Source organism: Lingula anatina, chromosome 8 (genome assembly GCF_051362555.1).
Source record: "Lingula anatina isolate TDL-2025a chromosome 8, LinAna3.0, whole genome shotgun sequence".
In the NCBI taxonomy this organism is placed as follows: domain Eukaryota; kingdom Metazoa; phylum Brachiopoda; class Lingulata; order Lingulida; family Lingulidae; genus Lingula; species Lingula anatina.
In genome coordinates this window covers 14,696,962-14,719,955 of record NC_141774.1, presented here as the reverse complement: position 1 = coordinate 14,719,955, position 22,994 = coordinate 14,696,962, and positions in this window count along the sequence as shown.

Genomic DNA, 22,994 nt, shown 5'->3' with positions numbered 1-22,994 from the left:
TTACAGTTTTAATGTTGTTCTGTAATGAATGTAACAGTCCGTTAACTGTTTTTGGGAATTGCTTCAGAATGTCCTAGAACATTTTTCATTAAAAAAATAAAAGCATCATGTTTTAAGACAAATTGGGAACCATAAGTGAGCGTGAAATGAGACAAATTTTTGAAGGGGAAAACCTCGAAACTAACTTAAAACCAACCTGGTGGTACAAGGTACACTGTAAATGATCGGCGAGAACCGCTGCAGGTTAATTTCAAAGATGTCACCACGACCATCTGGAGCTCCAGTGCTCGGATGGCTCTTCTAGCTGTCAAATTGATCTGGGTTCGTTTTGTCTCATTGTGCAAGAACGCGACTGAATTCAAACCCCATCTCCTCGACATCATTTTTTGTTTCATTTGTCCCCGAGGTATGCCTGGTGATTAGCTAGAGCAAATGATTTAAATTCAGACAACAGACATGCAAAATACATGAAGTGTGCATAAAAATACACATGGCGGTATGTCGAAACAGGTACCGTATTTATATTGAATTTTATGTATTCCATTTGCCTGAACGTAGCCTACATGTATTGCAATGTAGATATAAAAAGAACTGAGGTTTCTTTTACTTTACCATGATATTTTTGCAAATCTTGTGGATATCTTATTTAATATCTATTTTTTATTCTTTATATTATTATTATTTTATTTTTTGTTTAAATCAATTTTCTTCAGCCCTCTGTAGTTTACAATTCGAAATGAAAACGGCATAAATTCAGTGCATTGTGTATAGGGTGAAAGTTATGGTAGGAAATTGATAATATCGATGGGGTCACATGGCATTTGGTGTTCTTTGTTATCTTGTAATCTCCGGGAATCGCCGTGCCAAAGCTCCTGGAAATGTCATCGCGAAAAAAAAGCGTTATTCTTTAACCTGTAGAGCATCTCCGTGAAATGAGATTGCGATACGATACGATGACCCTGAACCAAAAATGTCCTTAACGTTGAAGATACATTTAAACCGAGAGTGGATTCCAAGTAACGCATATAAACCACTTCTACTACTATGTTTTTAGACCCCTCGAATAAAGTCGACATGCCAAGGGATGAACCTAATTAATAATCAGCCCTCGTGTGCGTGCACGTGTGTGCATGCGTTCTGTATCTGTAGTGCATGCACAGCTCGTGCAGTTTTCTTGGACTGACGATACATATCTCTGCAGTATTAAATTATCAGTGTTCACAAAGGTCATTGCTGAGAAAGTAATCCGTTTCATAATTCATCAAACCTGCTGGTATGCTGTCTGAATATTGGAAAACTACAGTGTATGGCAGATGAAAACAACGCACTATTACATGTTTAATAGTACATGTATAGTTTTCCTGCAAAATTGCCATGTCCAGGGCATCAAAGTGCTGGGGGCAGCTGCCTCATCCCAGAGTTTTAAGAAAAATATACAGTATTTTGGGGAGCTTTATTAATTTTGAAAATATCTCAAAGTAATATTTTCTATACCCTTATATTCTGTATTACGAATAATCTTTCCGCTTTTAGGTCCAAAAACAATAAAAAAACACTGAAATAAAGGAACCTGCATACACTTTTCTTTCTCAAATGTAAGGGACGATATGATGGCATAATTGTCTACAGTCAGCTATTTGGAACTGAGTAACCTTATTAGAACAATTCAATTGTAGGAATGGAGAAAAATATTCCTGAGGAAATTTCGGATTTTGCTCAAAATTCTTCGTAGCGGGCAGGGTACCTTTTAACACTGCTGTCATAACCAAGTAATATAATCTCTATTCAGATTTTCACTTCTAATCTTAGTGATCTACTCCTGTTTAATTCAATTCCATTGTTGTAAATATATTAATGTGGAGTTTAATAATCGTAACAGTTCATCCGTGACATTCGTTATTTCCCTATGGATAACGAGGCCAACCTTGCTCTCTATTGTATCCATTAAGAAACATCTGTAGTCTTTTATCATTTTCATTTGTATCTATTCTTCATCTATTTTAATTTTATTCATATATCCGTAGCAATTATTTCAGTCCATTCAGACATTGCAGACTCCAAAACTCTGTAACTTCACCTATAAAAAAACATTAAAAAGTCCATATTAAATGCTTCTGTGTTACTTTTATCATACCTATCCCAAGATGCTGGTCGGATTTAATCTGATAATTAAACCGCGATAGATGTTTTGTTCTTCCTAGAAATAACTCTATTAAATGCCCGGTCAATCTGCCGCGGAATGAAAAAATAGCTTGATTCAGACGACCCGTCGCTCGCGACAATTTGGGCGACACATTAGCTCTCATTTGATCACTCAAAATGATGTTATCGAGTGCGCCACCCGCTATCTGTCTGGATTTGATTCAAAGTTGCAGTTCATCTGTGAAACGCAATATCCCAGATGAACGATAGCTAAATCAGTTGTTACAGATACTGGCCTACAGAGTGTATGATATCGATATGCTTTTTTTTTGTACGAATATGCAAGAGACTGCGAACGTATTGCCATACATGCCGTCCCCTGTGCACCGCTTGGAAAAAAGAACTACTGCCCACTCCACCGCCTGCAAAATGCGATCTTTGAAAATATCTCAAAGTGGACACAGATTTTAGATATTGTGACTACTAAACATTGTCAACATCCCAACTCATAGTTTATATTATAGCAGGCATTTGGCAGTTATTGCAGATATATCTACAAAAAAATATGCCCTGCTCCTTCTTCAATGGTCGAGCAGCCTCACGGAAATGATTTTCCTTAAAACGACAATCCAGTCTTCATTGGACTCCCATAAAACAATCAACAATGCGAAGAGTAATAATAATACAGCAATTAGCTTTTAAAACGGTACATTTACCCTCATGTCAAAATTTATACTTGAATATTTTACACAAACGCAGGCAATAATCCACGGACTAGATTGCTATACGGCCAAGTTTTATTTAAGTCAGAGAATAATTTCATCAGTTGTGTTATGTCATAGGAATGATGTAATTTTTCTTCAGTCAACAACTAATATTGAGATTAGTATTAGCTGTTGACTGAAGAAAAATTACATCATTAACGTTTTATTTATTTTGCCTAAGCGGGATTTGAGCTTGATTTACCTCTATAATAATCTGTGGATGTTATTCCACGCGGTTTTCTCGAATATTATGCAAATCGAGTCTAACTTTGTTTACTCAATAAATAGCACAGATACGAAGCCTTGATATGCTCAGCGCAGGCTTGGGCAGGTTTTTATTTAAAACAGCATTTTTCTATAAATTAACTGTGTTTGCAGGGAGAGAGGAACACGTCAGCAATAATTTCGTAACTCATTTTGTTTCAAGTTATCATTTAATGTCAGTAATGAAGTCATCTATATTTTTTGACAGGCCCAGTAAATGGCTCTGGCAAGCTGTTAAATATCGGATGCCCCCCCCCCCCTCCTTCAGAAGAAAAGAAAACCCGTGGCAAGAGAAAGGGAGCAATATCAACCAATAACTCATCCCCAGTACCCTAAAGTTTATAAAACCCCAGATTTGATGGAAGTAAACATCAACTGCTGTGCCCAATCCTCTCGTTTTGCATCTGCTTTCACAAAAACAGCGTGCAGACAAAATTTGGCACCAGAAATCTATTTGGCACCAAACTTGAGTTTCAGAAGAACCCTCATCTTTATATTTAAAGATTTGGGAAAACCTTCCAGTTTCAGTCATCATCATTAAGAAGCACCATGCCAATAGGCCTGGGCGACCATGAGCCTCCTTTTTTCTGTCTTAGTGACTACGACACAAATTAAACACGGCCTGTCATTATAATCTGTCTCTATTAGAGGTGTTTCCCCGGACCTGTGGAACCCAGGGAGAGGCCCTTAAGAGTAACTTATTGATATTAGGAAATTAGCAACATCTCCTGCTAGAAAAACAAACAGCTTTTCCAGTCTACTTGTCGGGAAACTTGCCATTTACCACGTCAATTTGCTCATTACATAATGTTCACGCAGATTTTAGCTCCACTTATGAAGTTAGATGTTCTTTGAAGATTATGAAGTGTTGTCATGTTAAGATAACGGTTTAGAAGTACCTTAACGAGAACTCGGGCGCTTTTGTTTCAAGATCACCTGGAAACAACTCTGGAAACAACTCTTCATGAAGCACAATCGCTCCCAGATGGGCCAGACATTTATGTTTGTTGTGTGACGGAGGCACCCAAAATAACCAGACCTATACCTCGATTAGTATTGTCTGAATGCAGTCCCTGTGTAAACGACCTTTTTTCATAATTGTTCTTGTGGATAAAGTTTGAGTGTTACAGGCAATGAGTACGTCGGTAGGTCCTAGGCATTGGAAACATGAGTCTGCCAGTCCATTCTAAAACAACTTGTTGTTAAGTGCTTTTTCTGCTGTTAAGTAAAGAAGTGAATATTGAACTGATCTCTGTCTGACACGGAATAATAAGTGTGCATAGGTTCACACTGATTGTATAGCTGACCGGCTGTTACCGATCTATCGGGAGTATATACGTAATAGGCATGGCTGAAATTTTATAGGGGTGGCAGGAAATTTACAAGGGCGACTGAAAGCTTACAGGGGTGGTTGAAAGTTTAAAGGCACGGCTGAAAGATTGTAATGGGGTGGCTGAAAGTTAACAGTGGTGGCAGATAGTTTACAGGCATGGATAAAAGTTTACTGGTGTGGCTGAAAGTTTACTGGTGTGGCTGAAAGTTTACTGGTGTCGCTGAAAATTTACTGGTGTGGCTGAAAGTTAACTGGTCTGGCTGAAAGTTTACAGGCATGGATAAAAGTTTAGTAGTGGTTAACAGAATGGTTGAGAGTTTACAGGAGTGACTAAAAATTTTGTAAAGTTGCTGAAGGTTTACAGGGTAGCCTGTCTTCGATATTTGCTAGATGTTTCGGACCTGAAACACTTTACTGGCTGCTCAGTCCAAAGAAGAGAAATGCAGCAAAACGCCATAACTCAATATATCTCGTGTGTTGATACATATATTTGCGTAACAGTTCATGTGTTTGGAAAATGTGTATCAAATTTATACTCGTATACAGTCAAGTTGGTTTCAGGCGTGCATTGCACAATTTGTTGATAAAATCCGATACCAGGTAAGATGTTCGACAGTTAATGGATTATAAATACAGGTAATGTACAGAAATTACAAATACGTAATCAGTGCGGGGGTCTGAAATATGCTAGAACATGGTCTCTGGTGGGAGAGCATCCTGTCGTGTTGTCTGCATTAATGCCATTAGGGGTAGTTATATCACCACTTACGTGTGATTAGCCAAAAGGCAGGACAATGTTATTGTAGTTTATGACCCCGTTTGCATCCATTGACAGCTCTTTAGAACCAGGTGCCTCGGGGTTTTAAATCGCGTTACCTGCGTAGTACATAATGTCTCCTTTTTCTATTTTCTTTTCTTTTCTTTTATTTATTTATTTATTTTGGAAGAAGGTTCATTAGCCATATAAGTCTACCTCGCGGCATTAAACGTGTTTTTTTTTTTAATTTTTATTTTTAGTTCCGTGTGGCAGATAGTCCGCTTTCCATTGCATTCGTAAATTGGGACAAGTAAGGGGCAGAGTTACGTAAGGCGGTGGTATCACAAGTACGCGAAGGAAGGCTAATGAATCTAGAAAGTTATCCTGACATACGGCTTGTTTTGTACATTGCTTGGTTTTCATCTGTTTTAGTTATGTCTTGGATGTAATCCCGCCTTGGTAAATTAGCATGATATTTGAGAACTACTGAAAGAGCTTTGATCGCAAGACGTATGGAAACGTTCACAAAATTTGAATTGCGAAATGTCTTTCAGATTCCGTGCCTTTCAAAATTAATACACGATTTCAACTCAAAGAAATCCCAATGAAAGCTCTCCTTTTGATGCTCTCATTCAAATGCCCATCACAATGATTGATATTGGGTCGCATCTTTAAACAAGTGCCGTAAGAAGAAATATTACGCAAAACACCAAGAGCTAATAAGGCCGATTTGCTGGAATTACAGCATGTAATAATGGCAATGATGCCTTAATCACAGCTGTAGAGGATCAATGTTGTCGGTTCTCAGCAATGTATTATAGGTTTTTCGTTTACTTTCTAATATATGGGCGATTAGGATATGGTAATGACCCATTAGCTTAGCTAATGTCTTTTATAGTGAGTATCAGTTCGATTGAAAGCTCAGAGAGAGAGAGAGAGAGAGAGAGAGAGAGAGAGAGAGAGAGTTAAGGGGAAATTAAACAAGTGCCCCTTTTTTCTTTATTCCCTTGGGATTTTGTCTTTTTTATTTCCCAATAATCAATTTGCAACTTTGCTTAAGAAACCGTAGGGACAATGTCTCTTTAACAAAGCCAATTACATCAAGTCCGGCATCCGCTGTCAAGGGTTCTTTTGTTCCTGTTACCTCTAATAAACATTCCCCAGTAATCAAATTAATTCCAAGGATATGGTCGTGTACACGTTGGTTAACTCCCTGTCACTCCCTGTCACGGAAGTCAGCCATCCATTAGTCAAATAATGACTTTTAACCTGAGGCAAACACGTGTAGCCGGAGATGCCTGCGGACCCCGGGGGAGCTCCAATGACAGTTCCAAAGGTTAAAACTTTTTTTCACTCGATCTTATTCCGGAACCAGATGGCAAATTGGAGATTCAAAACCAGAAGATGTAGCAGTGGTCAATACAGGGGCACTTGTTGCTGGGAGGGGGGGGGGGTTAGTTGTTGAAGACTTACAAGTTCATACAGGCATACAGGCAAGTTGCACCGCCTCCGGTTCTGATCTGGAAGCCGACGTGGAAGGAAAGTGAGGGCTCGTTCCCAATGAAAATATCGTACTACTTAGATCGATCCAACTCCTCGGGGACTCTGGCGGAATACAATCAGATAAACAACGTTGAGTTGAATACGGAAAACCTGGTGATTAAATGAGTACGATAATTGTTAATCTGGTTGCATTCAGCGACTCCTCTCGAGTCCCCTCGTAGAACGATAGTACCATTGGTAATGAGCCCTAGGAGACTTCTGATAGACTGGGAGAAAGGAAAGGATCCCCATTTCCAAATATTTTTCAAACCTGCAGAGCCCTAATAAGACCTACAAGACAGAGTATCTTCATAGTGTGTATCACATCTCAAGTCGTTTACAGCGTAGATGCTGTAATAAAAACGACCTTTAAAAGATATGAAGAAAGCATTACCATTGATAAAGATATTTATAGTAATTTATATAGTCTGGAAACAAAAGTCACAAAGAAGAGGAAACCTTGGCGCAGTTTGAGAAGCTTGAAATGGGCACAACTTGATGACTTCGTACTGTGTAAACTCCTAGAGAACCTTGACACATTGTTCATTACGACAAAATTTAAATGAAATAATGTTCCCTCCACAATTTCCCATAAGAAACCGACTCGCCCTTCTTGTAAAGAGCAATGATTTCGTACATCATTTCGCACGTATCTCTCTATACTCAAGCAATGTACCGTCGAGGATACATTTTATGATATATTTATTAAAAAAAAAAAAAAAAAGAAAGAAAAAAAAGAAAAAAAAATGCTGTAAGTGTTTTTAAAGCGGAATTGGAATGGTTTCACTGTTTTAGATAAGTGGATTTTATCATATGTCGAGATGTCTAGTTGATATATGTATGTATGTACTAGAGGTAATTATCACACCATGGTGTATTTGCGGTTGCAATAAACTCTCTTCCTAATGAATATGCTCTGCTTACCCGCTTTACTCTCTTCCTTTTTTTTACCGCATGGGTTTTTACCGCATGAGTTTTAATGACCTTCGGCATTGACGGAAGGGGGGGGAGTGGACTCACCCTTTCGCTTAGGATACGAGCGTCGTTGTGAACATTTAAGAGAACACACAACTTGTGATATACAGAATGGATATCCCAATAAACTAAGTCACCTAATGGACTTTTGACGGCCTTCATCTGAAAGAAACTTAACTGTTATGACAGATTGTACGGACGGGGGTTCTGAAAACGCGACCTCTTGCTCCGATTAATCGTACTGTACTACTTGTGCCGTGGAAAAAAGTACACCGGTTTTGATCAAAGTGTGGGGATATCAATGAGCTCAGACGTTTAATGGACTTTTGAGAACCTGACATAGGCTTAAAATAAAAGCTTCAGACACCCTGCACCCTTGAGTGTGCCTTACTAAACGCAAAGCACTCAGAGAAAAATTGCACGTTTTAGAAACGAGAGCCGATCTTTCCAAAAACGCATTAATTAATTGACACGACATTTACAAAAACGCCCTTGGATGAAAACATTTTGGTATCTTATTACATGCTAAGAGATGACACGAACATGCCTGGTTTAAGTTATTTCGTGGTCAAATAACATATTCGAGCTCGCATTCATCTAAGTGCTTTTAGATTTTAAAGGTATACTACACGTGCCTGATAATGCCCCAAAGTCATATCTTTGTGTCTAAACTCCATTTAAACGCGCTGCTTATCTTTCCCAGGTCAGAACCTTAAAAGCGATGAAAACCCTCAAACAAAACTGCCTGACGACGGTATTTCCGTTTGAAATGTCAGGAAACCGTGGCTGCATAACTGAATCACGATGTGTCTTGAAGTAACTTATGTAATTAGAGAAGATAAAAACGATAAGCAATGATCGTGAGTTGGGTAAGGTTGCTTTTTTAATTTCCGAGGAAATTACATTTGTTGAGACAAACCAGTCAAAATACTTTAACCTCGAGACAGACAAAAACATATGCTTCGAATGGTGCAACTTTCCAAAACACCACTGAGTTGATGTGAACACATATAAAAGTACGTTTGCATCCGTGTTCTACAGCTCTTTAAGGATACTGTGCCCTGAGTGTCAGGGTCACTGTGAATCGGTTTTCAACAGTGACCCTGAGGAACAGCGACAGTGTACAATTTCCGTCAATAAAAAAGAACTGCTCCGCAGTGAATCTGCAGTTGAATGTCATTAGACCAAAATGAAATGTAAAAAAGATTTAATTCTGCTTTATTTAATCTTATTTACTGAATTTAAGATGTAAAGTGGAAAAATAAATAATTTGTTTCTAAAAGAAAAAGATATATCCAATGTTTTTGTATTTTTTGCTTATCAAAGAACATATGCTCCTGAATATATAAACACAATACACGTGCTTGTCGTGTGCCTTTGACAGCTACACTGTAGCCCGATACCACTATAAGGGCTGCGCTATGGCTAGACCAAAATCAGTTTTTAAAGGAGAATGTTGCTTGTGCTGTGGTACTGAACTTCGACTGCAAGATATTCTTAGTTTAAACTTCAAACTCCTCGTCAGCCACTTTACTTCTTGTCTTGTCTGCACGAGATAACGTCAGCGCAAGGCGAGAAAGGCAGCTTCAGGTGGCACAGAGCTGTGACGTACAAAACTTGTGACTTCCAATTATGGAAGCTCCAGGCGGACACAGCTGTGACGTACGAAACTTGTGACTTCCAAATATGGAAGTGCCCCAGGCAGAATTTTGCCGAAGAACGCCTCCAAGTTGACGGTAGTCGCTAGAGTCATTTTTGCTGATATTGGTTATATATGAAATCAAGATCGAGCTGGCTAAACTGAAATCTAGAACCTAGGGTCGGATATTGCCACCATTGCCCAAAACTCCCTATTCACTGCCTTATATATATATATTTTGGGGTAATAGATAAATATTCAGTCTTCAGTGACTAAATTAATTAACATGAACACATATGTCATCTTACGGGTGACGTCATTATTGCCATTATGGGGTTAAAACTGAAATATCGGTTTCTCAAATTTCTCTTTTACCTAAGCACCCATGATCACCGTTTCAACACTGATTTTTAAATTTATAATTTTTAGAACTGCAAAACCCCGCCAGCGAATTTTCTGAAAATTCTTAGTTCAGATTTTGGCGTTGATAAAGCAAAATAATACCATTGTTTAATGAAAATATATAATTAGTGGCCCATTACTCCATAACAAAAAATATAAACCAAAATGACGGCACGATATTGTAGTCCATACACTTGTGGTCAACTCTGCCAATTTTCATGATAAAATCTTGTTTCAAAACCCTTAAGAAGCGCACTTTATAACAACTACTGCGCCGATCAACTAGTCCCAGCAAACATGAAATCAGAACATTAGAACGCTACCATAACGTTTATATAACCAGAAAATGTTATGATAACGTGATGGTAACGTTTGAAATCGTTCTGTGATTGCCGGTGTAACGTGACAGTGAGTCCCCCATGATAGAGAGTCCATGATAGAGAATCCATTTGTACAGGTGAGCTTGCTCTAGATTTTGACCCACTTAGGTTAGACTAACCCTTTCCATTATAACTATATGGAGGGCGGACTTTCTGTTACATGGACCCTCAGTTTCGTTACACCGGAGTCTTGGTATGTATGTCGTGGAATAAATCTTACTGAACATCGTATTCTTACATGTTGTAAACCGAGGTCATTTCCGGTTTTATTCCTAGTAGTTCCAGACTTAAAGCATTGTCTTTTTTTCGGAAGAAATTGGCGTGTATATTGATGTCGATTGAAGAAAAAAAATTAAAGCCGTACTGATCACTTACTTAATAAAGGTTTCAAAATGCGCCGGATTGTGCGACATTTATATGCTTGTTCAGTTCTTTATTGGGTCAGTGACATTTTCATCCTTTCTGGATACAGCCTGCCCTTTTCAGCGTCATCCTTTTAGTGGCCGAGAAAAGAAAACCACGATTAACGCACGCGCAAGTGAGACAAAAAGATCGAGATGAAAGAATTTGAAAACGCGGCGTAGGCCCATACCGCAGCTTTATGCCATATGAACATGCGATCGCTTGTGGTATTTACGGATTCGCAGATAAGTATTTCTGAGCAAAAAGCGACGACGGCCTAGTCTAAACTAACAATAGCCTTTTCATGAAATGTCCGCGTACGTCCTAGATGTATTCCATATAAGTGCTTTGTCAAAGAGAGCTTCATCCGGCGATCTGTTTGAAAGGGTTTGTATCTGCCGGCATTTTAATGGAAGCAGCTAAGTGGTTTACTTTATCTGATGGGATGCGGCGGCCCATTTCGTAGATTGTCTAAAATGATCTGACCCTTGCATTGAATAACCTTGCGCGCGTTATACGTCACAGGTCTTGCGTAACTACCCACGTGCTACGATTTTTCCCTTGGGGGGGCAGCAAGCGGCCATTTTGTACAGGAGCAGTGTATAGATGGGTGAAAACGATACGTTGTTTTTAACCAAAAACGATGTCCCCGGGGCGAAACTGCCAACACCAAAAGTAAAGGAGCATACCAACGTTGTTTTGAAACGATGTGGTTAGCCTGTCAGTGACGAGTTAGGGAGAAAAGAGCAGCACTGATAGCAAGGTACTGTATACACGTGAACCGGCAAAGTTTATGATGATTTCATGTTGCAAAAGCATAATTAAATCAGTTAGTTATTTTCCAAACGATATTATTTGAATAGCAGATACGTAAATCAAACTAACAACAATAAACATTTTTGATGACATTGAAAATCAAAACCTGCGGTGCACGATAGGTTGGGGAGGACACTGCCACAGCAAGTACATGTAATGCATGAATTTTGTTACACAACACCATATGCTTGTGTCATTGTTAACTCTGTGGTATTATTACTCAATTTACTGCTCAAATTAATACCTGATACTATTTCTCAGGCTACCAAGTACAAATCAACTTATTTTGTGGCAAATTTCTACATTTATTGGGTGCATTATGAAGTTTCCTGACTGATTAATGAGGTTACTTGTAGAAATATCTTGCTTACACACATTTTGTGATATTTTTACTACTTTATACATATGATTATTTACATCTCATCAGTGGTGTGTGAAAGGTACTTGGTATTTGCATTTTAGAACTGTAGATCTGTGTACCAGCAGGGTTTTATTTCATATATCTGCGAATGTTTCTTAAAATAAGCTTCATGTTTGATAATTAATTGGTTTGAAATAAATAAACAAATAACCCAAATAAAATCAATTCATTTTATATTTCACATAATTTGTTTTTATTATTCTTCTAAGCATTTAATCATAACATCTCCCATCATTATACTGTTATTGTGTAATAACATTGAATGTTTCCAAGTTTTTATTAACAGGTTGATGCTAACGTATTACAAATGAATGTAAGCATAAAAGCATATTTCCTTACTCAAATGTATCAAACGTACCACTGGCATAATACCGGTAAAGATACAGGTAAAGATGACAGCATTGATAACTGGGTTTACAGCGCTGTTAGTGCAGCTTGGTTAGTGTCAGATTGTTATCTGATAAAGTTTGCTACTAGTACCTGAGAACAAAAGGTCTGGCACTTGACAATCAAGTTGATAAAATCACAAAACACCTGTAGAAAATAGAGTATACCCTGTACCTGCCCAACATTGATTTGTTCAGATTCTTGACTAAGGGGTGCGTTACAGGTGTCAAGGGCCAAGACTTGAACTTAGGGGTTTGGCATGTCACTAGGCATTACCCCCGATTTCTGTCCAAATCTAATAAAGCCTCAGTTGCTTAACTTTCTCCAAATTTCCAATATCTACCGGTTGTGTTGTTTAATGCTTGGGGTCTCTTCTCTGGCGGCGGTTAATTGGGGACACCTGTGCGGCCTGTCAACGCACCTAGATTCACTTTTGCCGGTGTCACATTTTCAATTGCCGTAAATATCAAATTCATGAATAGAATAAGGAAAAATGACAGTTATGAAAAAATGTTTGGAAGTACCTGTCACCTTCACCACAGTAACCATATGGGCTGTGATGCCCCCCGACCACAGGCGACACCTTGCGGAGCAAGCGTGCGTAATCCAGGGTGCAACTGAAAATAACCTTGACGCGCGACCTTATTGTTGTGGTGACCTGCAACTTTGGTCATTCAGTGGAGTACTAATTGCTGAAAAACTATTCAGAAAGCAGACAGGACATAAAATAGCCTACCTGCTAAGAAAAGGAATTATAACACGGTTGTTATTTTCACCCAAGCAAGGCGAATTTCAAGACACGACTCCTAACGCGAAATTCTAGACAGACGTTTTATGAAAAGCTATCAAATTACCCGTGCATGAAATGCATGTCAAAACTGTGTAACTGTGTAAGTGCAAGTGCTTTTACGGCTGCTTGCATTTGCATTTGAAAGAATTGAACGTGATAGTTATAAAAATAGGATGATTAAAACTCACTCTGCGCATGCTTGCTTTCCTGGAAGACTGTAATCTAAGGCTGGTAATCTAAAGGCGTTGTTTTTCGTTCTCACCCTTTCCATCAGTTTGACACGGAACGGATGTTTTCGTTTAAAGAAAATTTTGCGGCAAAGCCCTAGGCTACTAGCTAGCAATATGTAAGCTTAGGCCAGTATATTGAACTGGTGTAACAGGAAGGCAAGTCGCAAGTCCGTTTCCCATTACTTTGAACAGGTGCCATTCGTCCATCCCTTAAACCCCTTTTACACTGGACGGCGTCCTTTCTGCGTTCTTTCTGCGACCATGAAACTGGCCAGGACGCCGTTGGACGCTCAAAGAACGCACAGTGATCGCCGAGGTCACACAAAGAACGCTCAAGCATCGCCGAGGACGCCATGGACGCCGCGAAGTTTTGAGCATGTTCAAAACAATCGCAGAGAGAACGCGATGGAGGATGGTCGCTCAATGGACGCAGAAAGGACGCACAAGCATCGCCGTGGTCGCAGAGAGGACGCACAAGCAACGCCGCGGTCGTAGAAAGGAGGCACAAGCATCGCTTTGGTTGCAGAATGAAAACTCAAAGATCGTCCAGTGTTCGGCACGTAGAACATTTTTTTTTTCACTCGTAAACGGGGAATCAAAGGGCAACAGTGGTCTCATATCAGCCTCCGATTGTTTTTTTCTCCTAAAATTCATGAAACAATCCATTTTTTAGGTTATTATAAAACGAACAATTTGCCTTTTTTACAAGATGCATTAATTGTCAGAACTTTTTACAGAATGCGTCATTTGAAAACGGATTCCAACATTCTATGTTGTGTCAGTCATACTTTCTCGTTTTCGGCGTCTGTCCATCCTTCTTATAAGGATAACAATGAGCATCTGGCTGATTATCAGTCCATGCAGATCTTGCATCACTATAGTTTAAAGCGTTTATTCCCATTTATTTGTTTTGTGTACTGGAAATGTTCTTTATTGGATGACCTGGTCAGAACCGATGAAAAAATATGAGTTAGAATATAGAGAAGGACGCCCAAACAACGCTCATCGGTCAAGCAGGATGCAGAATGATCGTAGAATAGACGCCACTGATCACCGATGAAGGTACAGAGAACGCAGCAAGAATGCTCAGTTGTCGCTCTTGAAAACATCGCATGGGTTGCACAGGGGAAGTACAGTGGAGGCAGGCGGGTTGCTCGCAGTTTTACAGGTAAAATCAAGATTCGGCCGTTCAAAGGACGCACAAGGGACGCAGACGCCTTTACACTGAGACACGATTTAATTGCTTTGACGACCGTTGAGCGTCCTGACCACATTTTTGAACGCAGTAGAGACGCAGAGAGGACGCCGTCCAGTGTAAAGGGGCCCTTACCAACCCTTATACTCCAACTAACCCTAGCCTCTACTAATCATATGGGAGTCCAATCTTCACTTTCTAGGACTTCTGTTCCTGTCGCGCCTGTATAAAATTGCACTTCAACACTTGTTTGCACTTTTTGCGATGAATCGTTTAAAAAATCAAGAAACGGTATCAGCAGAAGCTTTTGGCCTGAAAAAAAAAATTGATCTAAAATTTTTGACCGAATTTAATTTTCTTTGTTCAAAATAAAGTGAAATATTCCGCCTTATATCAAAGTATAAACTGCATGGTTATTTCAGACTAATTCTGTATTTATGTGGACGTCTTTCAAGTCATCTTTAATTTCATTTAAGTACGCCACAATACAAAATGCCAGTTAAACCAATATTTGGGCTTAAGTTCAAATATGAAGCCAGGCTGAGAGAGTCCAGTTTGAAGCAATTCCACGTACTTTTTTCTTAGCCTTTATTAGAAGATGGAATTTTATTGTAGATCAAAACCGTTATACTAATTTGAAACTTAACTAGAATTCCCTTTCTATCGCGGAAGAAAAGGGTGCTTGTGTGATGTGCATGTGTGGTATACAAATATTTTGTATTGTTCTTAATCATTATTTCCATCCGTACTTATAAGACATCTTTAAAAGGCCGTTATTATCACGGAGGACCTGCTTGAAAGAATTGACTGTGCCGTGTGCAAAACGCCCATGTTGTTCTGGCATGGAAACGGTGAGTTCAGATTTGAGAGACTCATTTTTTTCAGCAGAAAGATACATCTTTTTGACCTCTTAGTTGTTCCATCGTGAAAAATGGCATAAGCATAAAATTTCGATCAAAGTTCTGATTCTGTGGATGAGGACCTCTCCCGACCTAACTATCGGTGGATTTGAATCATTTGAATAAATGCTAAGTGCAATTACTTCATCCCTTTAGACAACCTTTCTACACACAAAAAAGGCTTTTTTATTCTTGTGGCAATAAAAGAAAACGATGACTACTCGGGAAGATCACCCTTTTTTCTACAGTTGGTATTCCACTCACAGTAATCGATTATATACGCACGAAATGAAGTGTTGATTCACTGAGGAACCGTACTATCTCTCGCGTTTCACTGCGTTCGTGAACAAGGAAAAAAACGACCATGAGGGGCTAAGTTAACATTGGCAAAACGATTCACTGAAGTAGAATGATATATCCCGCTTGAACGCGGTATCTTAATGGCAGACTAATCATATCGGCTTAACATGGGACTGAAGACAGCGATTATCAAATGATAAAAACTACAACTGTCAATTATCCTTTCCAATCAAGTTTGCTTTGTGGACCTGAACATATATTTTTTCTTGATTAAAATAGTACCCAGAAGCTTCTCTTTTCCAGACCCTGAAGTTTATTCTGAAAGAAAAATTTTTTTTTCTTTCTATTGTTGGTCACATCACCACGTGAGTTATTATACGAATGCAAATACTGACTGATCTCAAATGTGATTATCAGGGATAATCTGAACACTGATCAGTGTTAAGTCCATCGTTTTTTTTTTTTTTTTTTTTTTTTGCTTTTTCTATCATCATATACCTTTTTCCTCTACCAAGTGACCAATAGCAGTATCTAGGATGTGAATGTCGTTGTCTTTTGTGGTGTAAAAATGACACTAAGAAGCATTCCTATAAAACTCCACTACCACCGATATACGTGAGTGTGTATTAATTTCCTTCGAAATGATACATTGGAAAAAGTACTTTAATTATCGTATTAATGAACAGCACAATAAACCACTTAACAACCATGGTGATCGAGGCAACATATTGATTACAATTGTTTTGATTTATGTATCTATATCGCCGTTAGTTATCACCACACCATACTTCTCTGCCCTCAGGACTTTCTATGCGATCTATTCATTCATTTGTGTCCGATCCAGAAAGGAAAGCTATGTATTACATGTTATGTTCATAAGAGTACAAGAGTACTTTTGCCTTGATTAAAAAATTGAAAATAACCCCCTTAATGTATGTATCTATAAGAAAAGGAATCATAATTCTACTCCTGTTTTACACACTGGTATACTAGGGATTAAATGAGATATATAAAATATAAAAGAATGAAACCAATACAGCTTAAATGATAAAAAATGCTTTGCTGTTCGACTTAAATTGCCTGAAAAGCAGGCCCAGATTGATCAAAAAACTAAAATCAGTTCCGTGGCGAACGTCTTAGTTACCAACGTTACGTGAACACATGCACATATCCTAGTCAACTATGGATTTAAGATTCTTGTTGAAACGGGAGCCAGACTTTTTTCAAAGATCCCATTTCCGTTTCTTCTTTAGAATATAATATAACTGAAGATTGGTTTGGTTCTTGTATACCATACTCCTTATGCGTCTCAGTGCAATTTACACCGGATGTCTGGCGTACATGTAAAGTTTTGGTTCTGATTCAGCTGTTATACGGATGCCAAATTTGGGCTCAACAAAATTTTAAAGAGAAAAAGAATATATGAGGAAAATAAACAAAATGATCTATTGACACATGCACCTACATGTGCAGATGTGCAAATGTGTACTTGGTGTCAGAAAGCCAGCCAGCAGTAATGCCTGCCATGTAGACCTTGATTACTTCCCTTTATACACAGACATCGTTACATGTACATTATTGTTGAGATACGGTGCAAGGTTGAATAATCGCCCGACTAAAGGACTGTAAAGAAAACATGCAACAATAAACCAGAGAAGAAAACAGAAAGGGGGAATTACTGGTTTTGGGAAACATCCAAGTTTGCTTTTTTGTTGGAGACAACAAAACTTCCAACACAAATGGCTGTCATATTGACAATTAACACAATGTACAGAAACAATAAACCAAGCCCTAGGTCTTTGGGAGGAATTGCACAGAGATGAAATAACAAACTCATACAGAACTCAAAGAACATACAGAATCATTTTGAAAAAGTATTGTGAGTCTGAAATAAATTTAAAAGTCAATGTCCTACTAACCCACAAATGGTTTTGGCAAAAATGAGGAACAGTGTAAATGACTTACAGATCGCATGAAAGCGAAACCAGCGTCAAACAGAAATGTCCCCACTGTGACAGGATGGATGATGAGATGCATTACTTTCGTCAGTGCAGCGGGCATGAAGTCGAGAGAGAATTACTGTTTACTGGAGGTAAATTTGCATTGTCTAACAGACAATGGGAGGCAGCTTTCCATGCTCTCTACGCACGGTGCGAGTGCCACAGTAAAAATTGTGAATAAGGCAACATTAATATACAAAACTCTTAACAAATTTCAAAAAAGTAAATTACAAATGTCAAATAAGTGTTAAAATGTGTGTTCTCCACAAGTATATTTTATATAACATGCTGTATTTATTTAGTATATAAATGCAATTCCTTTATTGTGCCAATAAATTATTATTATTATTATTATATACAGCACTACGCTCAACGGAAGTTGTTTGTTTGGTATAATGTTGAGATTAAACTCAAACCGATCAAATGTCAAGAGATAGCAAACCATGTACTAGTGACAAGAGTGGACACTATACATGCACAAGCAAAATTGTAATTCCTTAAATGTCCCTTGCTCATGACCATATCATAATGCAGTTGAACATTTTGTTCATGACAAGCGGCAGCTGAGCATTATGCAGCTCAATAACCCCATAGATCGTTCCAAAATTGCGTATTTCTTACTCTCCGAGTTATGGAGGAAGCCATATACACGGCGCATGTACCTGAATTTACTCAGCTGATAAACGCATTCGTTTGTAAATGATGAGCTACGTTCAAAAAATGAGAATCGTCAAAGATTCATTTTTATTAAACACGTACATGAAGAAACCATACCGTTCGATTAATAGAGAAACATCAAAGATTCATTTCTTACCAAACACATACAAGTAGAAACCATGCTGCGTCAGTGATGGAAGTCTAAGATGCAAGGAAATTGCCAAATTAGAAAGTGAAATTCATGTAGAACAAAGGATATCCAGTCTTTGTACAATTCTTTGACTGAGAAGCTTTCCATAATTACCCAAAGATGAACGTGTCTATTTCAGAGATGAAATGAATAAGAAATCACTATCCCGGTTCATGAGATTACGCTTAAGCACCGTTAATTTGGGTTCCAAATGAGGCGGATCGTAATGGAATTATGAGTTGTTCGGTCTGGACAAAGGAAAATTGCGGAAACGATTTTGACATGCGTTTACAGACATGTAGGTCTAATTTTGGCAGACTATTTTTTTCTATTCATGGCAAACAACCAGCTATATTTACATATATGTACATGGAGGCCTATTTTAGTAGGCTATGATTGTTCTACTCACAGCAAACTAAAAGCTTAATTTACAGACGGTGAAATAGATTTTCCATTTCCTCTTGCGTAATGACGATACCAGAATCAACGAGTCGGTCACATGATGAGGGCCCTTTGAGAAAAGATCAAAAGCCATGTCTAATAGGGAAATATCATGTTTAGTCTACAAAACACACAAAAAAACGATGCAATTTTTACCATTATATTATATAAGTTCGTCACAGTACAGTCACGTGTATTTTACCTCGGTTGGTCACAAAAGTAAGTACCAGTAGAAGGGTTCGCCACCCGTGACTACAAATCAAAACTTTAGCACCGGGCCATATGTATGTATCCAGTTCTAATTAAAAGTGTGCGTGCGATATAAATGAAAAGATGTGGCCCATTCACATTTGAATCTCTCTCTTAACTTTATCCGATACAAAACCCAAGGTTTTAACAATTCGTAGACTTTCATGTGGACAAGATAGTATTCCTCATCACCGGCGTGTGTTGTTTTAGGCCATGCCGTCCTTCCTCTTGTACTAAGTAAAGAACGTCAGCAACTGCCGCAGGGTGCAACTGGAAAGGACATCCGTTTCTTTTGAAGATTCTCCTATGCTTGGGTGTAATTCATGACAAAAAAACCCATTATCATCCATTATCTTGTCTATCTTTTACTTAAGATGCTGGCAGTGTCAGCTATTAACATGTCTTAATAATTCAAGACAATGTGGACGAGATAGAAACCCCTGGTTGGTTTCCGTTTGGGACTTCCTTCCGCCTTAGACGCAGTTCGTTTTATAGCGTGGAATATTCTGTACGGTGCTGGTGCACGTGCGGAACTCGTGCACGTGAAAATGTCTAGGGTTCTGATATGACAAGTTTCGTAAGATGCCAGCGTTGACCACAATCATTTTTTTCATTTTATTTATTTATTTATTTATTTATTTATTAATTTATTTATTTATTTATTTATTTATTTATTTATTTTATTTTTTTTTTTTGGGGGGAGGCATTACATAACGTACACTCCTACTCCAGTTATTGAATGAATGGAGGTCACGTGGTCTAAAGACAAGCTCAGATATCAGAATAATAGCTATAACTGCTGTTTTTGTGGTAAAACAGAATATATGATATTTCTATGAGTTATTCACAAGGTTTTTATTGTGAAATATAGATCTCATACGAAGAGTTATTATCCCTTTAAGAGATTTTAACAAAAAAACAAACTTTTTAGAAAAAAACCAGGGACTAACTTTGAATGTAAAAATGGATTCATTAACCATTGGTAAGTATGGGAAAATTGTTGTTTACTCCAGGAAAATTCATTTTTTGACCGAAACGAAGAGTTATTATCCCATTGACCATTGCAATGGACGTGTGAAGCATCTGCTTCACCGTATCCAATGGCAAGGTGGGATTATACACTGCATGCTAGGAAAAAGGGTGAAACACTGTGTTCGTTCCATTATCTGGGGTCGTTCCTTAATCCGGAGTTGGAGTCGACATTAAGACAGATAAACTGCTGAATTTACACATCAGCAATGTCTTTAAAACCAGTAAAGCTTCCTTGCCTGATGAAGTTATCATGTTGTTAGTTTAAGTGTATGGCCAAATGTTATCATTAACGTGTAAATAACGCAACCCACTTTACTCAAATTGACAAACATACTAAACAGGATAAAATTTTAAAATAAAATACACTAACACCACACTGAGTATTCGTTTGCATTCATCTATATTTAAAAGACATACGTAATGCAATAGTTCAATTTAAGAAGATACCTTAGAATTAAATTAACCGACACAAATTTCGATTTTGCTAACGGTTAGATTCTGCACGCTTGAGACACTGCTAGTAATTCTCTGCAACAAGCTCAATAATGCAGTTGCTTCCCACACTTACCGCATAACACAGAGCTGACACATCTATTGGTGTTAATTTCCCATCGGGTGCACAAAAACGATTTAACCCTTAACTTTGAAGTCACCCCAGTAAACTAGATCTTTGAACAAACACGCAAAATACTTGCACTTTAGCACGTACAATACTAGCTAGTAGGCAATTTCCTGTCGGTAAATTTACTTTTTAAACGCATCCTACTTTGTAAGTTCTAAACAATTTACTCTTTTAAAACAAGGGTGATGGAGTCTAAGTGCAGTACTGATTTCCCTAATGCTATAAGCTTATCATAAAAACCAACTTCACCAACATCTAGAATCAGCGAATTTCGTATCAGATCATTAAAAAATTATCCAAGCGCAAAGTTGCATTTATTAAGGGAACATTTAGTCTCATCAGAGTAGTCAATGCTCTGTAAGCAGACCATCACTGAAAGAGGGGAGAGCTTGACCGGGATGTGACGACCCGATATGTCCGACAGGCCAGATATGTCCTACGACCAGAGAAGGCCAGATATGTCTGACAGAAAAGAGCCAGATGTGTCCGGCAGGCCAGATATGTCCGACCAAAAAAAAAAGAGACAGATGTGTCCGACAGGCCAGATATGTCCGACAACATATCTGGCCTTCTCTGGTCGTAGGACATATCTGGCCTGTCGGACATATCGGGTCGTCACATCGGGATTTATTCAAATAATATAATAAATCACAAATTGATATTTACATGAGCAACGCAAATGGCCTTAAGCAAGTTTGAAAAAAAAGTTAACACCAGAATGCGTTAGGTTTAAATGCCAATTGGGAATAACAATCCTACTAATTCTACTCTCGATCATGAAATACCGGTACACGTTATTGCCACAAACAAAGAAATCAAAACTCCACGGAAAGGGCGAACGTTTAATTGTATAGTGCATCAAAGACCAACATTAAGCTCATTCTAACAACAGGAACTCCCCGCTGGCTCCGTACCGTTAATGTCATAATGTAAGCAGTTAAAAAAGAACGCAGCGGAAAATACCCAGCTGTGTCATTAAATAAGGTTAAGGTGCTGGTGCTGGATGCGCCTTTTTTTTACGAAGGCACTTAATTTCCTTCGTGGATTATCCCATAAGGTGACTTTCCTGTCTGTAAAGATTGTTACCCTTCTTCCGCTATTGTAAGTTGGATGTCCTATCAAAGAACCAACAAAAAATGTCATTTCCAATATGCCTTTAATTTCCTAAAGGGGGAAACTGGTACCTATTATAGTATTATCTCGGAAAGATGACAATTAAAATTGCGAGGAAAGCTGCACGCGGTGAATCGCAGAAATTGTGCGATTAAATGCCGCTGGGAACTCTGCTTATTTTGGTCTTCCAGCGGCAGCAAGGGGGGGGGGTTGTTAACAACGCTTCCATGCACACAGTTTGGGTTGGTCTAGGTATTGAGCAAATTTGATGGAATCCCTGCCATTGATGTGGTCACAAATATACGACATTTAATTGCAAGGAGCTGATATGCCAAAGTTAAACTTGCGTACTTAAGAACAAAGAGCAATCGGGAATTAAACTCTGGTTTTTCAAGTAATTGTATTGAAGGTTTCTCAGCGGAAAAAGCAGTCTAGAAGTTAACTTCTTTTGTCAACGTTTTATTGAGACAAGGCGGTTTTTAGAGTTGTTGAAGCTGACATAATTGAAATAAAATAACCTACCAGAAGCATTACAATATGAACGTAAATAACTTATTAATTTCCTTTTGCCTCAAGTGCAGCAAAAACATCAGTCTAATATGCTTCGCTTTGAAACCCCATCCACTGCACTGTGGTATAACAACACGACAAGGACATGAAGCCTTCAATTTCACTGAGGACATGCCTAGGTCACATGCAAGGAAAGATGCGATTGGTTGGAATTCGTTCTGAATATTTGTCTGGGATGCACACTGAAATTAGGTATCACATACACAATACAAACTTGTATGGTACGTCCAGACTTTACAAGTGACAAAGCAGGTGCATCCAGCCTTACTTGATGCACATGTTCAATAAGGGAGCATAGGGACAGTCGGGCTGACGTCACGCGCCTTAGCAACCGGCATCTGGGGTAAAACAAATCGGGCAACATGGCGGATCGCATTGACTTCTATGTAAAAGTTGGCAGACTTTGTCCGAAGATATCATACTTCACAGTGCCTGACCACTTGTGTCAGTAAGGATGAGTTATTTACCTGGTCGATTTCCTT